This window comes from Eleutherodactylus coqui, chromosome 7, assembly GCF_035609145.1.
Source record: "Eleutherodactylus coqui strain aEleCoq1 chromosome 7, aEleCoq1.hap1, whole genome shotgun sequence".
Taxonomy (NCBI): domain Eukaryota; kingdom Metazoa; phylum Chordata; class Amphibia; order Anura; family Eleutherodactylidae; genus Eleutherodactylus; species Eleutherodactylus coqui.
Window position 1 is genome coordinate 170,710,856 of NC_089843.1, and position 15,672 is coordinate 170,726,527.

General features: G+C 48.3%; 1 protein-coding gene and 2 long non-coding RNA genes across 5 annotated transcripts in view; 2 read left to right on the forward strand and 1 right to left on the reverse strand.

The window, feature by feature from the left end:
• Positions 1–4,165: 4,165 nt before the first annotated feature.
• On the forward strand, positions 4,166–6,206 carry LOC136573621 (uncharacterized). Its single transcript, XR_010785896.1, has 3 exons — positions 4,166–4,436; positions 5,493–5,636; positions 5,927–6,206. It is a non-coding gene; the product is annotated as an uncharacterized lncRNA (long non-coding RNA).
• A 2,992-nt stretch (positions 6,207–9,198) lies between these two features.
• LOC136573622 (uncharacterized) lies at positions 9,199–10,063 on the reverse strand. The gene is made up of 3 exons (XR_010785897.1): positions 9,905–10,063; positions 9,532–9,630; positions 9,199–9,437 (listed from the first exon to the last, which is right to left on the reverse strand). It is a non-coding gene; the product is annotated as an uncharacterized lncRNA (long non-coding RNA).
• Positions 10,064–12,613: 2,550 nt separating this feature from the next.
• Positions 12,614–15,672, forward strand: part of STPG2 (sperm tail PG-rich repeat containing 2) — a 639,920-nt gene continuing 636,861 nt past the window's right edge. For 2 of the 3 annotated variants that reach the window (XM_066574018.1, XM_066574020.1), the window contains exon 1: positions 12,614–12,748. The gene's annotated coding sequence lies outside the window, so the exon portion shown is untranslated. The remainder of the gene's footprint in view (positions 12,749–15,672) is intronic. The other variant, XM_066574019.1, reaches the window with a different exon arrangement.

Consider the following 15,672-nt stretch of genomic DNA (forward strand, 5'->3'; position numbering starts at 1 on the left):
TGCTCCATTTTTTTTTAAATCCCTTTTATTGACGATCCGCGGGTATTTATCTACCCGCGGGTGGTCAATGCATCCCTATGGGATGCGGATCCGCACGCGGGAGATCCGCTGCGGATCTTAAATCATATTTTGCCCGTGGACATGAGCCCTAAAGGTTACATTTACAGATCCACGTTGTAAGACTAGGCCTGTATCGCATGTTTTTTTGTAAAGATGCTACTTTGTGTTAACGTATGCCACAAGAAAAAAAGAATTGCGGCATTGCTTCTTGGCAAGATGTGGCGCATCATCCTGGCACTACAGGGAGAAGGCCTGCCCTTACATGCCAGTTTTGAACTGTGATATAGAACACATTGACCTGAATGCGGTTATTCACAATGGGGTAATTTTTTACAGACAGTCCGAGTAGAAAAAAAAGCAGCATGTCATATTTTTGTAAAATGTTCTGATGAAAGCCGCTCATTCAAGTGAATGAGTGCGTTAAACAAAAATGATGGCAACGCATGATGTGAGTGTGATCCATTTTTAATCCATGTAAGGGCTCCCACACACTTGCGTTTGCGTTTTTTGTTAACGCGATGGTCAATGGGACTTTCTAATGTTAAAAATGCTACGCAACGCAGTGCAACTTGCGTTTTTGGTGCATTGTGTTGCGTTTTTAACATTAGAAAGTCCCATTGACAATCGCGTTAATGAAAAACGCAAACGCAAGTGTGTGGGAGCCCTAAAGAAAAGAAATAGAACTAGTAAGTTCAGAGCCTGTGCATTGAGGATGGATTCAAACAAGCGTGCTTTTGTCCCTCTAGGCGGCCTTCACACTGGCGATAAAATCACACTATTTTCTTGCGACGGAGAGTGAGTGAAAACGCAGGATTATGAAACCTCATATGATTTTGCGAGAGAAAAAAAATTTGTGCCATGCCCTATCTCTCATGTTACCCTGTGGAACCTCATTTTTATCACATTGCAACGCATGAACTTCGATTTTCGTGCGATGCGTTTTCAACATTGGAAAGTCCTATTGACTTTCGTGCTGAAAAATTGCGGCAAAATCATGCGATTGGCAGCGATGTTTTAGCGACAAAAAGCAGCGATGATGCTCAAAAATCGTGGGAAGGAGCCCTTCTACAGCCGTGATATTTACAGCCACATAACGGGACAACACGAAGCCACTGATCTGTATGGGATTTCAGGGGGTTCGGTTTCACCACCTCTTCTCCGGAAAAGGATAGGACCTGCCGTATCTTTCCTACATGTAGTTAAACTGTGCGGGGAAAAACGGGAAACGCCTGCCGTCCCGCGGTAGTTTTCAAACTCCCACGCTCTGGCATGGAGCTTTAAAAGCTGGTGAAAGGGGAAAGGGGAGAAATTCCTCTTGTTCAGGCGCAATTGCGCGAACAGCACACTGAATAGGCCCTTATGTGGTTTTTTTCAATTTAAGCATGTAAAAAAACGCAACAGATCTCACGTGAAAATTGCAGTAAGAGCTCCTTCACACAGGTGTTTTTGCGTCCGTTTTTGCACATGCAAATATGTTTGCGTAAACCGCATACAATAGAATCCATTGATTTCAATAAGTTCATTCACATTGTTCGTTTTTCCATGCACATTTCGGTCGGGTGAAAAAATACGCAACATGCTCTGTTTTTGTGTGGACTTGCGCACTAAAGACTGCATAGGAGTCCACGTGGGCACGCAAATACGCAAAAGCTACGCACAAATGTTCCATAGCCACCTGTCAGGGCGCTATAAAGACCCCGCAGACGTTTTGGAGAGTGTTTAGGGGAATATCCTTTTGGAAGCATCCTCAATCAAGTGGAGATGAATCCTCGAATCAACGCATCCTCCTTTTCGTTACAACCTCCGCCATTTCATGTGCCTGCCAACATCTGCGCAACTGCCAGCAAGGCAACAGGGCATCCTCATCATCACAAGACACGTCTCCAACCTCAGCTGCTGTCTCACAAACCAGAAAGTAGAGCACGATGATGTCACGCCGCACATAATAAATATTTATGGGTGGTTATATGGGGCTGGGTCAATGATGACGGCATGACGGATTGCTAGTGTGGTTTTACCCGCACGCAAATGCGCAGATCTTGAGAATGAAAAAAAAAGAGAAATATATGCCATTATGTACGAAAAAAAACCATTCACTGCGCAAATACATTGTGCAGGAGCGGCCATATTTGCGTTTACGCTCGTGTGTAAGAGCCATTAGGCTGGGATACCTGTCCATAAATGCGCCCGGAATACGTTGCTGTTACTGACTTTAGGGCGTTCTCACGCAAGCGTATGCGCAAACACGCTCGCTGAAGTGCAGTGTTTTTGCACATAGATAAGGTTTGCAAATGACTATATGTTGCGTGCGTGTCTGCGCATAGTGCTGTGTATTTTACGTGCACGTGATACACCCTTTCTGTGAAATTGAATGGCTATTAAAGCTTAATTAGGACCAGCTGTGCCCTTTTTCCTACGTTTTGCGCAGTGTCACACCCTTTCTCTTGCGTATTTTTGAACTTGGCATAGACTTCTATGGCAGTTTCGCTGCGCAAAACACAGGAAGATAGAGTAGGTCTTATTTTCTTGCGTGCGTTAAAACGTGCCTATGAGAACAAGCCCATTGAAATCAATGGGTTTTACTCTCTGTGTGTAGTGCGCACAGATTTTGCGTGCTTAAAAACGCGTGCAAACGTGGCCGTATAAAGAAGCCCTAAGGTTTTAATACACGGGCGTGCTTTTATTCCGTTATGCGGCCGTGATAATTACAGCCACATAACGGGACAAAACGAAGCCACAGATTTCAATGATTTAGTTTTCACTAGTGGGATTCGCGTCCGTTAATAGTACGGGCGATAAAAGATAGTACATGCCCTAGTATTACTCACATATGGGAAAGATGGGGCAGGAGCTATATTCCCGCTTTAAAAAAAAAACTTGTGCGCATTAGTGCGGAATTTGAAAAGCCCGAGAAGAAAAAGAAAACCCCGTTCATGTGCAAGTAGGCTCCATGGCGGCGAGCGCAGTTATGCATACGGACATCTGTGTTTGCCCTACATTGGGCGAATTGTGCTGCATTTCCACATCCAAAACAGTCACAATCCGCACCATTAGGGCTTCTTCAGACAGGCGCATGCGCAAATATGCTCGCCGCTGCTTCGCAGTAGTGTGCGCAAGCGAAGAAAGAGGAGGAAGATAGGTGCTGCCTTATTTGTTCTCGCATGTAGAAAAACTACTTGCAAGAAATATAGAGCACGGCCACGTTCTTCTTGCGTATATTAATATTGCCTGACAAACACGATCGAGAAAAATATGGTTTTGTCACATTTTGTGGGCGTGATTTTCACATCCGCAAAATGTTCCGAAATCACAGTCGTGTGTTTAACCCCTTATTGCAGATTTTGACGCTAAGCCCGGCTGCGCATGACCAGGTTGGAGTCCGGATCTCTCATCGGAATCATACCCTGTGCCCGGCCGGTGACCTGCTTACCATCCGGACGGCTTGCCGTTGGAATTGCGCAGTCCAGATTTCTTTTAAACCCCCGATTGCGGAATGGCGGCGGGTTGGACGGCTTCCATTGACTTCAATGGAAGCCATCCATGCGTAGCTCGTGCAAAAAAAAAAAAGGAGCATGCTGCGTTATTTCCTCCGCCAGTGGACAATCACAATTGATTTCTGCTCGTGTGCAGGAAAATATGTTATGGGTGGTGTTTGCTGCGGAATACAAGGGGCGGACGCAATGCAAATCTGGTCGTGTGCAGCCGGCCTATCAGCGGTGTCCCCGCAGCTGATTTCAGAAGGCGCAGCGCTCACCGCTGAAGTCTTTGGCTGTCAGCGCACCCCTTCATCCGCTACCCAGCGCCCTGTATTGAGTACAGTGCCGCTGGTCAGGTAAAGGCCGCCGGGTAGCGGTTGAAGGAGGCGCCACCAGAAGACTTATTTAGTAGGTGAGCGCTGCTGCATCTTCTGAAACCAACTGTGAGGATTTTGACTCAGAAATGCTTTTTGATGCGTGAATGCTGCAGTATGTCTGCCCCGTGTGAACATAACATTAGGCAGGTTGGGGAGCAGGAGGTTTATTAGTGACTGTGGGGGTGGCTGGGAGGACATGTTCTGTCATGCCCGCTGTGCCTGTCAGTGGGGCAGGTCAGCGGCCGGGCGCATATTAGTAGTTTACGCTTCAGTTATTCCTGCTGCCGATTCCAGCCAATGAGGTGGCTGGAATCGGCACCATGTGACTTCCCATTGTGCACGAGCAGTACAGTTCAGCTGCCGTGCACGATGAGAGCTGTGCCCGCGCCTCACGTGACCGGTGACGTCACCGATACTTGAATTTGCCCGCGAATTCCGAGCGCTGGCATCTACAGAGGAAGCTGATGGTTGGAGCCTTTTATACTACTTTCAACGTGGGAGAGGAAGATTTCTGCGCTGTGTGGTGAGTACCTACCTGAGATTGATGCGCTGTGTGCTAAGTACCTACCTGAGATTGATGCGCTGTGTGCTGAGTACCTACCTGAGATTGATGCGCTGTGTGCTGAGTACCTACCTGAGATTTCTGCGCTGTGTGGTGAGTACCTACCTGAGATTTCTGCGCTGTGTGCTGAGTACCTACCTGAGATTAATGCGCTGTGCTGCTATGTGTGGTGAGTACCTACCTGAGATTTCTGCGCTGTGTGTGGTGAGTACCTACCTGAGATTTATGCGCTGTGCGCTACGTGTGGTGAGTACCTACCTGAGATTAATGCGCTGTGTGGTGAGTACCTACCTGAGATTAATGCGCTGTGTGGTGAGTACCTACCTGAGATTAATGCGCTGTGTGGTGAGTACCTACCTGAGATTAATGCGCTGTGTGCGCTGAGTACCTACCTGAGATTAATGCGCTGTGTGTGCTGAGTACCTACCTGAGATTAATGCGCTGTGTGTGCTGAGTACCTACCTGAGATTAATGCGCTGTGTGCTGAGTACCTACCTGAGATTAATGCGCTGTGTGCTGAGTACCTACCTGAGATTAATGCGCTGTGTGCTGAGTACCTACCTGAGATTAATGCGCTGTGTGCTGAGTACCTACCTGAGATTAATGCGCTGTGTGCTGAGTACCTACCTGAGATTAATGCGCTGTGTGCTGAGTACCTACCTGAGATTTATGCGCTGTGCGCTACGTGTGGTGAGTACCTACCTGGGATTTATGCGCTGTGTGCTACGTGTGGTGAGTACCTACCTGGGATTTATGCGCTGTGTGCTGAGTACCTACCTGAGATTTATGCGCTGTGCGCTACGTGTGGTGAGTACCTACCTGGGATTAATGCGCTGTGTGGTGAGTACCTACCTGGGATTAATGCGCTGTGCGCTACGTCTGGTGAGTACCTACCTGGGATTAATGCGCTGTGTGGTGAGTACCTACCTGGGATTAATGCGCTGTGCGCTACGTGTGGTGAGTACGTCACCTGAGATTTGCGCGACGCCACCTGACGAAACCTGTCTTTTTTGGCAGATTTGTGCGCTACGTGTGAAGACGCGGCCACCCGAGATTTGTGAGCTTTTTTGCAAACTTACGTGTGGAGAGGATCCTGACGTTTGGACGCGTTTTGAGAAGAATTTCGCTTCGCTTGCACACAAGCTGACATAACTCGTCGAGGTAAGATGCTGCATCTGCTAAAATTTTCATTGCGTGCATCTGCTCATACGTGCTTATTTTGCGCATATTTGCAGGTTTTCGCTTGCATCTGTATGTACGCACGCGTGTGTGTGTATATATATATATATATATATATATATATATATATATATATATAATATATATAATATATTTCTTCTGACCAGGTTGGGGGAGTAGTGGTCAATGTAAGTGGGTGGAGCGGATCTAGGGATCAGTAATACTGGTGTGATGTGACTGTTAACCTGCTGATTTTTCATCATTTCCTGCAGATCTGACGTCCTTGAAGGGAAGGCTGTCCGACAGTGAAGAGACCCTCGACGTTCAGCAATCTTGAACCCCTTCGTTTTATGGACTGCTTTTTGCCGGTGATTCCCTTTTTTTTTAATTTTTTATAAGCTTTTTGGAGTATCCTGAAAAACTGCGCAATATTTTACACCGATTGAGTAAACAGGAAAGATCCCCAAACACAGCGGCCTTTGGTTTATCAGGGAATGACACTTGGTGTAAAATCCACATTTTTAATAAATAATAAAACGTGATTTGAATTTCTTTTTCTGTTTTACCTTATTTATGTTTTCAGGCTCCTGATTACCCACGCTGTAAAGCCGGCTGCACATGGCTGTGACGGGCTCCGCCATGGAATTCCGGGGCGGAGCCCATCACGGCGGCCCCAAGAGACCCCAATACTTACCTCCGGTTCCGGAGTCCCGCATGATGCCTCAGTGCGCATGGGCAATCGAGCGCGTGACGCACCGCAGCGGCATGTGACGCGGTAGGCGTAGAGGCGGTTTCACGCTATTTTCCGCTGTGCTACAGCGGAAAATAGCGTGAATGGACGGCTTCCACAGACTGCAATGGAAGCCGTCCGCGCGTACACCCGCGGCAAATAGAGCATGCCGTGGGTGAGGACGGGTGATTTTACAGTGCGGAATTCCGCTGTGAAATTCCGCACCGTAAGCATTGAGCTATTAGGTTGAATAGATCCGTCTGTGGGAAGGAGCCCTAGGGCCTCATGGCCAATAGCAAAATGGAATAGCTGTTTCCGCAGCGGATTTGCCCCTAGGGAATCATTGGCCATCCCGTCCATTAAACTGATTTTTGCACCCGCGGATGGAATTTTAATAGAATTGCGTTTTTCATGCGTGGGAGAAAAAAACCCCGGCATGCTCCATTTTACCGCGGATCGGCCACATTGCTATCACATTGATAGCAATGTGTGCAGATATCTGCATGCAAAAATGATACAATAGAAAGCTGATTCTACGCGGATTGTATTTTTCCAGTGGACATGAGGCCTATGGCCGCCTGCAGACGGCCGTGTCGCATCCAGCTGCTCGCAACAGGACCCGACCTGAGCGCCTGCAGCGAGCAGTGCGGAACTCGCCCGCTCCCGCAGCTCTGACTCATGTGCCAGCAGACGGCGCATGCGCAGAGCCGGCAGCCAGCGAGTGGCGTTTATGTCCGGGGCTTTGCGAACCCCGCACAGAATTAGAGCATGGCGCGGTTTGTTTTCTGCGCGTGATTTCGCGTAGACAAACCACAGCCTTCTGCATAGGATTGCGTATTGAAATGCAATCCTATGCAGGCGTGTACAGCCGGAAATGTACGGTGCTGCGTCTGGCATAGACTGAAGTGGCAGCGGTGCGCATTCGTCATCAGCTGATTGGCAGGGATTCTGGGAGGCAGATCAACACTTCACTGCGCATAGATCATCAGTACTGGAGTCCCAGGGAACACTTTTAACCCCTTGCCACCGCAGCACGTGAATGTATGTATGTTAGGAAGCAGCTTTCTGGAATGGACTTGCATTTGCATCCTACAGATCTGAGCCCACACCATCTACTGCTGAAGACTGTTGCTAATGACAGTTGGCCTCCCACAGCCAGAGGGGATGGGTGAGACAACAGATTCCCGCTGTTAACCCTTTCCAGTCCAATGTCGGCCCTGCCCCGACATAATTTCCCTCCACAGCTCCAATGTCGGGGCAGGCCCGACACTGCAGTGCAGGAGTGGATCTGCACCCGATCGTCAGGCACATCGGGTGCAGATGCACTCCTGCACTGGTCCTCATCGAGGACTCCCGAGGAGAAGGCAGAAAGGGATTTTAATCCTTTCTGCCTTCTCCTTTACACATTACTTAGCGCTATGTAATGCATAGATTCTGGCCGGCGATCATGTGACCGCCGGTGTTACCTGACCCCAGCAGTCACATGATCGCCGAGCCGGGAGGCAGAAGGAGTACGGAAGACGCCGAACAGGTAAGCAGGTCCCTCCCTGCACCCTCCTGAACTCTGTCAGATCAGGAGGGTGCAGGGAAAATGTATTTTTTCTCACCCATTCTCCCCAGAACCAATTTATTTGGAGCTGGGGAGAATGGGTGAGAAAAAATAAATGGATTGGAAAGGGTTAATGCTTTGCATGCAACGATTGCTCTTATTTCATTAGGTTTTTGTATGTAATCAGATATACTTCAGTCTAAGCCGACCTGAGTATAAGCCAAGGTACCAACTTTTACCCCAAAAACCTGGGGTCAATTATTGACTTGAGTATAAGGCAAGGGGTAATATTAGGTACCTCGGCTAACACTGGGATCGGCTATACTCGAGTATGCATTGTGGCTGCTGCTACAGGCCAAGTGGGCAGTATTGTCCGGGTCTCCTGGACTCATGGTTAGTGTAGGGATTAGCGGTATAACCAGGAGCTTAGAAGTTCGCCCGCTAGCTTCACGTTTTGTCTACAATGTCAAGTAATACCTGTTCTTTATAATCAGCCTATCTGTTAGTAGTGGTTGCATTTTTGGCCTCTGTATGCAGTGTTTTCTATCTCTGTGTATTCTGTTCTGTCTCTGTTATATGCCATGCGTGTGTCCTGTTCTGTGGCTCCTAGGATCAGCTATGGCCCAGTTCCGAAGACCGCTGGGCCGCCCTCTTATTTGGGCGATGTCTACGCTTAGGTTGGGCCACTGTCGACCCCCCCCCCCTTTAGCACAGGGTTAGTTGCATGGATTACATTTTGGGTCCCATTTGTACATACTAACATATCATTAGGGCCACAATGGGTACATTTCTGAAAACAATACAAACAGGGGTATCCATTTTGGGGTGTCAGTGCACATGAAAATGATGATTTTTGGTGGAAAAAAAACTTAGAATAGCACATTAGCCGAAATAAAGCCCTATTATAATTTTTTTTTAATCATAATTCCATTAATTCCTGAAAATGTGGGATCTAAATACTCCTGACACCACTCAGTGAACACAAAGGGGTGTACTTTGTAAAATAGGGTCATTTTAGGGGGTATGTATTCTGACACCCACGAGCCTTTGCAATCTTGGCTCGGTGGAGGAAAAAGGATTTAGCAAAATGAGGAAAAATGAGGTTCAACTTGAATGTCTCCTAAATGGTTCCAAACAAAGGATGTTTTTGCAAATGTGCGTCCAGAATAAAGTGAACAGATGGAAATATATGTTGGCAAAGATTTGTAGAGTATGCTTGCACATATGAGATATAACATTTGTAAATGTTAAAAAATTACAATGTCTTCAAAACTGTCAATATTAATTTTAATTAATATACACAACTTCTAACTGCCCATTTTTACCGCTTAAACGAAGTACAACAAGGCACAGAAAAAACAATGTAAGAATCACTTCGATTTGCAAACATGCCCATCTTGAAAGCGTCCTACTGAGCCAACATCTAGGACCGCCAGTCTCTCTGCTGCTTCAACAATGATTGTGAGCAAACGCAGTGTGGTAATCTTGAAATACCTTAGATAACCTGTAAAGAAGAAAGAAAAAAGTTTGCAAGAAAATAAATAAAAGCTTAGTCTATCCAAAAATACCCCCCCCCCCCCAAAAAAAAGGTGAGTCACCGGCAAAAAGCAGTCCATAAAACGAAGGGGTTCAAGATTGCTGAACGTCGAGGGTCTCTTCACTGTCTGCCAGCCTTCCCATTCTCAAGGACGTCAGATCTGCAGGAAATGACGAAAAATCAGCAGGTTAACAGTCACATCACACCAGTATTACTGATCCCTAGATCCGCTCCACCCACTTACATTGACCACTACTCCCCCAACCTGGTCAGAAGAATCAAGAATCTTATTTTTATATATTATATATACACACACACACACACACACACGCGTGCGTACATACATATGCAAGCGAAAACCTGCAAATATGCGCAAAATAAGCACGTATGAGCAGACGCACGCAATGAAAATTTTAGCAGATGCAGCATCTTACCTCGACGAGTTATGTCAGCTTGTGTGCAAGCGAAGCGAAATTCTTCTCAAAACGCGTCCAAACGTCAGGATCCTCTCCACACGCAAGTTTGCAAAAAAGCTCACAAATCTCGGGTGGCCGCGTCTCCACACGTAGTGCACAAATCTGCCAAAAAAGACAGGTTTCGTCAGGTGGCGTCGCGCAAATCTCAGGTAGGTACTCACCACACAGCGCATCAATCCCAGGTAGGTACTCACCACACGTACCACACAGCGCATCAATCCCAGGTAGGTACTCACCACACGTACCACACAGCGCATCAATCCCAGGTAGGTACTCACCACACGTACCACACAGCGCATCAATCCCAGGTAGGTACTCAGCACACAGCGCATCAATCTCAGGTAGGTACTCAGCACACAGCGCATCAATCTCAGGTAGGCACTCAGCACACAGCGCATCAATCTCAGGTAGGCACTCAGCACACAGCGCATCAATCTCAGGTAGGCACTCAGCACACAGCGCATCAATCTCAGGTAGGCACTCAGCACACAGCGCATCAATCTCAGGTAGGCACTCAGCACACAGCGCATCAATCTCAGGTAGGCACTCAGCACACAGCGCATCAATCTCAGGTAGGTACTCAGCACACAGCGCATCAATCTCAGGTAGGTACTCAGCACACAGCGCATCAATCTCAGGTAGGTACTCAGCACACAGCGCATCAATCTCAGGTAGGTACTCAGCACACAGCGCATCAATCTCAGGTAGGTACTCAGCACACAGCGCATCAATCTCAGGTAGGTACTCAGCACACAGCGCATCAATCTCAGGTAGGTACTCAGCACACAGCGCATCAATCTCAGGTAGGTACTCAGCACACAGCGCATCAATCTCAGGTAGGTACTCAGCACACAGCGCATCAATCTCAGGTAGGTACTCAGCACACAGCGCATCAATCTCAGATAGGTACTCAGCACACAGCGCATCAATCTCAGATCGGTACTCAGCACACAGCGCATCAATCTCAGATAGGTACTCAGCACACAGCGCATCAATCTCAGGTAGGTACTCAGCACACAGCGCATCAATCTCAGGTAGGTACTCAGCACACAGCGCATCAATCTCAGGTAGGTACTCAGCACACAGCGCATCAATCTCAGGTAGGTACTCAGCACACAGCGCATCAATCTCAGGTAGGTACTCAGCACACAGCGCATCAATCTCAGGTAGGTACTCAGCACACAGCGCATCAATCTCAGGTAGGTACTCAGCACACAGCGCATCAATCTCAGGTAGGTACTCAGCACACAGCGCATCAATCTCAGGTAGGTACTCAGCACACAGCGCATCAATCTCAGGTAGGTACTCACCACACAGCGCATCAATCTCAGGTAGGTACTCACCACACAGCGCATCAATCTCAGGTAGGTACTCACCACACAGCGCATCAATCTCAGGTAGGTACTCACCACACAGCGCATTAATCTCAGGTAGGTACTCACCACACGTAGCGCACAGCGCATCAATCTCAGGTAGGTACTCAGCACACAGCGCATCAATCTCAGGTAGGTACTCAGCACACAGCGCATCAATCTCAGGTAGGTACTCAGCACACAGCGCATCAATCTCAGGTAGGTACTCAGCACACAGCGCATCAATCTCAGGTAGGTACTCAGCACACAGCGCATCAATCTCAGGTAGGTACTCACCACACAGCGCATCAATCTCAGGTAGGTACTCACCACACAGCGCATCAATCTCAGGTAGGTACTCACCACACAGCGCATCAATCTCAGGTAGGTACTCACCACACAGCGCATTAATCTCAGGTAGGTACTCACCACACGTAGCGCACAGCGCATCAATCTCAGGTAGGTACTCAGCACACAGCGCATCAATCTCAGGTAGGTACTCAGCACACAGCGCATCAATCTCAGGTAGGTACTCAGCACACAGCGCATCAATCTCAGGTAGGTACTCAGCACACAGCGCATCAATCTCAGGTAGGTACTCAGCACACAGCGCATCAATCTCAGGTAGGTACTCACCACACAGCGCATCAATCTCAGGTAGGTACTCACCACACAGCGCATCAATCTCAGGTAGGTACTCACCACACAGCGCATCAATCTCAGGTAGGTACTCACCACACAGCGCATTAATCTCAGGTAGGTACTCACCACACGTAGCGCACAGCGCATCAATCTCAGGTAGGTACTCAGCACACAGCGCATCAATCTCAGGTAGGTACTCAGCACACAGCGCATCAATCTCAGGTAGGTACTTAGCACACAGCGCATCAATCTCAGGTAGGTACTCAGCACACAGCGCATCAATCTCAGGTAGGTACTCAGCACACAGCGCATCAATCTCAGGTAGGTACTCAGCACACAGCGCATCAATCTCAGGTAGGTACTCAGCACACAGCGCATCAATCTCAGGTAGGTACTCACCACACAGCGCAGAAATCTTCCTCTCCCACGTTGAAAGTAGTATAAAAGGCTCCAACCATCAGCTTCCTCTGTAGATGCCAGCGCTCGGAATTCGCGGGCAAATTCAAGTATCGGTGACGTCACCGGTCACGTGAGGCGCGGGCACAGCTCTCATCGTGCACGGCAGCTGAACTGTACTGCTCGTGCACAATGGGAAGTCACATGGTGCCGATTCCAGCCACCTCATTGGCTGGAATCGGCAGCAGGAATAACTGAAGCGTAAACTACTAATATGCCGGCCGGGCACCTGTAGTGCGGCCTACAGGCCGTCAGTGCGCTCACGCCTTGGTCGCCATAGCAACGCGTCCTGCTATGTGAGAGACACCGTGTGAGGCGGGAGCTGCGCGGAGCCGGTGGTGAGCCGCACACAGTATGTATGGTGTCCGTCCGCCGTGTGCGCGGAGCCGGTAATGAGCCGCACACAGTATGTATGGTGTCCGTCCGCCGTGTATGAGCCGCACACAGTATGTATGGTGTCCGTCCGCCGTGTGTGCGGAGCCGGTAATGAGCCGCACACAGTATGTATGGTGTCCGTCCGCCGTGTGTGCGGAGCCGGTAATGAGCCGCACACAGTATGTATGGTGTCCGTCCGCCGTGTATGAGCCGCACACAGTATGTATGGTGTCCGTCCGCCGTGTGTGCGGAGCCGGTAATGAGCCGCACACAGTATGTATGGTGTCCGTCCGCCGTGTGTGCGGAGCGGGTAATGAGCCGCACACAGTATGTATGCCGTGTGGGCTTCTATGGACCGTATATGGACTTATCACTGCCACTTGTCCGCACAGGTCGGGAGGCCGTTATATAGCCGTGGTGTCCCTGATTTGTGTCCCTCTGCCGGTACCGCATTGGACCAGAATTGGCAGCAGAAAAACTGCACCTTTATTTTTCTGTAGCTGGCATTCATTTTTTTTAACCCCTTAAGGAGCGGCTGTTATTCCATTTTTTTTCAATGTTCAGAGACTTATAGCTTTTTTGTATAGGGGCTTATTTTTTGCTGGCTGAACTGTAGTTTTTGGGGCGGTTTCAGACAGACGCATGCGCACATACGCCCGCCGCTACGGAGTGCATTAGCGCATGGACTAGTCAAAATTCTCTTTTTTTTTTTCTTTCTGTTCAAATTCCTCGCTATTGCACACGGGTAAAAAGAAAAACAATCAGTCCGACGGGTCCGGCCCCCTCTTCTCGCGCACAAATCCTGCTAGTCCAAGCGGAACCATTAACATCAGCGCTTCTGTTCCGTCACATTTTGCGGATCTAATTTTCACGGCCATAAAACGGGAAAAGACACATTTTTTAAGCCCTTCCTGCTACCATTATGGGGGAGATAAAGAGTTTTTCATCACTTCTTTATTCAGCTTTTTTGAGTGGCGGGATGGCCAAAAAAATAAGTCGCAGTTAGGCTATTTTCACGCGAGCGAGTGCGTTATCGGACCTGATATCACGCTCGCTAACGTGCGACGCCCACATGGAGGTGAGGCGTTTTTGTGTTAAAACTTCAAGGAAGTAGCGATCCTCCGCCGCAGAAACCTCGCAGCGCACTTCTTACAGTGTTCACTTTTTACATGATAACAGAATATTTTGATGTTTCTGAATTTTATGGATGTGACGGTACCAATTATGTGTGTTTTATTGTTTTTTTACTTTTATTGAAAAAGTTATTTTTTTCTTTAATTTTAAAATGTTTATTTTTTTTATAAAATATAACCCTTTTTAACTAAACCTTATTAGACTTATGTTTTCATTTTTAGTCCCCATAGGACTTTAGTATTGACAATAACATATTAAAGGGATTGCGCCAAAATATAAAGTTATTTACTATCCGTAGGAGAGAGGATAACGTTATGATCTGACTGCTGTGCCACTGAGCCCAAGAACTGGGGGTCCCGAAGGCCCCCAGAGGAAGGCAGCAGAAGATGCTCATGCACGCCATTTATTGCAGTGGGTGCGTTGGAGATTGTCCTGGTAAACAGTCCTGATTGTCTCAGGCTGGGCTGCAAACGAATGGTTCGGATTCCCAATGCAGGATCCCACACAGGAATCTGACCCTGTGCCCGGCTAGTGACCCCGTGTACCTGTCATTTTTTCTGATTTTTGTGTACTGTGGATGGTTCGGATGGCTCGCCTTTGGACATACGCAGTAAAAATTTTCCTGCACCGCCACCTACTGATATAATATAGTAAAGGGGATTGGAGTTGTAAGCACATAGCTGCTGTTATAGGACCTGTTAATTTAGGACCCGTGATGACGTCACCTTCATTGCTTACATGTGCGTGTCACACACACACAGCTGTGCTACATGCATGTCACACACACACACAGATCTACATGTGTGTCACACACAGCGCACAGCTCTGCTGCATGCGCGTGTCACACACACAGCTTTACTACATAAGCGTGTCACACACACCACAAACAGCTCTGCTACATGCATGTGTCACACACCACAAACAGCTCTGCTACATGCACTTCACATACACCACACACAGCTCTGCTACATGCGTGTCACACACATCACACAGCTCCACTACATGCGCATCACACACCACGCACAGCTCTGCTACATATGCATCATACACACACAGCTCTGTTACATGTGCATCACACACACAGATCTGCTACATGCGTGCCACAGACAGCACACGAATAGCTGTGCTACTTGCGCATCACACACAGCACACAGAGCTCTACTGCTACATGCTCATCACGCACACACACACAGATCTACTACATGCGCACGTCACACACAGCTCTGCTACATGTGCGTGGCACACAGACAGCTCTGCTGCATGCTCGTGTCACACACCCACAACTCTGCTACATGTGCGTGTCACACACACCGCACACAGTGCTGTTACATGCGTTTCTCAAACACACCACAAACAGCTCTGCTACATGCACATCACGCACACCCGCAGCTCTGCAACATGTGCATCATACACACAGCTTAAGCTCTGTTACATGCGTATCGCATACACACAGGTCTGCTACATGCACGCCACAGACAGCACACGAATAGTTGTGCTACATGTGCGTCACACACAGCTCTGCTACGTGCGCTTCACAGACAGCACACAGCTCTGCAACATGCATATCACACACACACAGATCTGCTACATGCGCGCCACACACAGCACACAGCTCTGCTACATGTGCGTGTCACACAGCTCTGCTGCATGCTCATGTCACACATCTACAGCTCTGCTATATGCGCGTGTCACACACACCACACACAGCTCTGCAACATGTGCATCATAAACACACACAGCTCTACTACATACATATCACACACACAC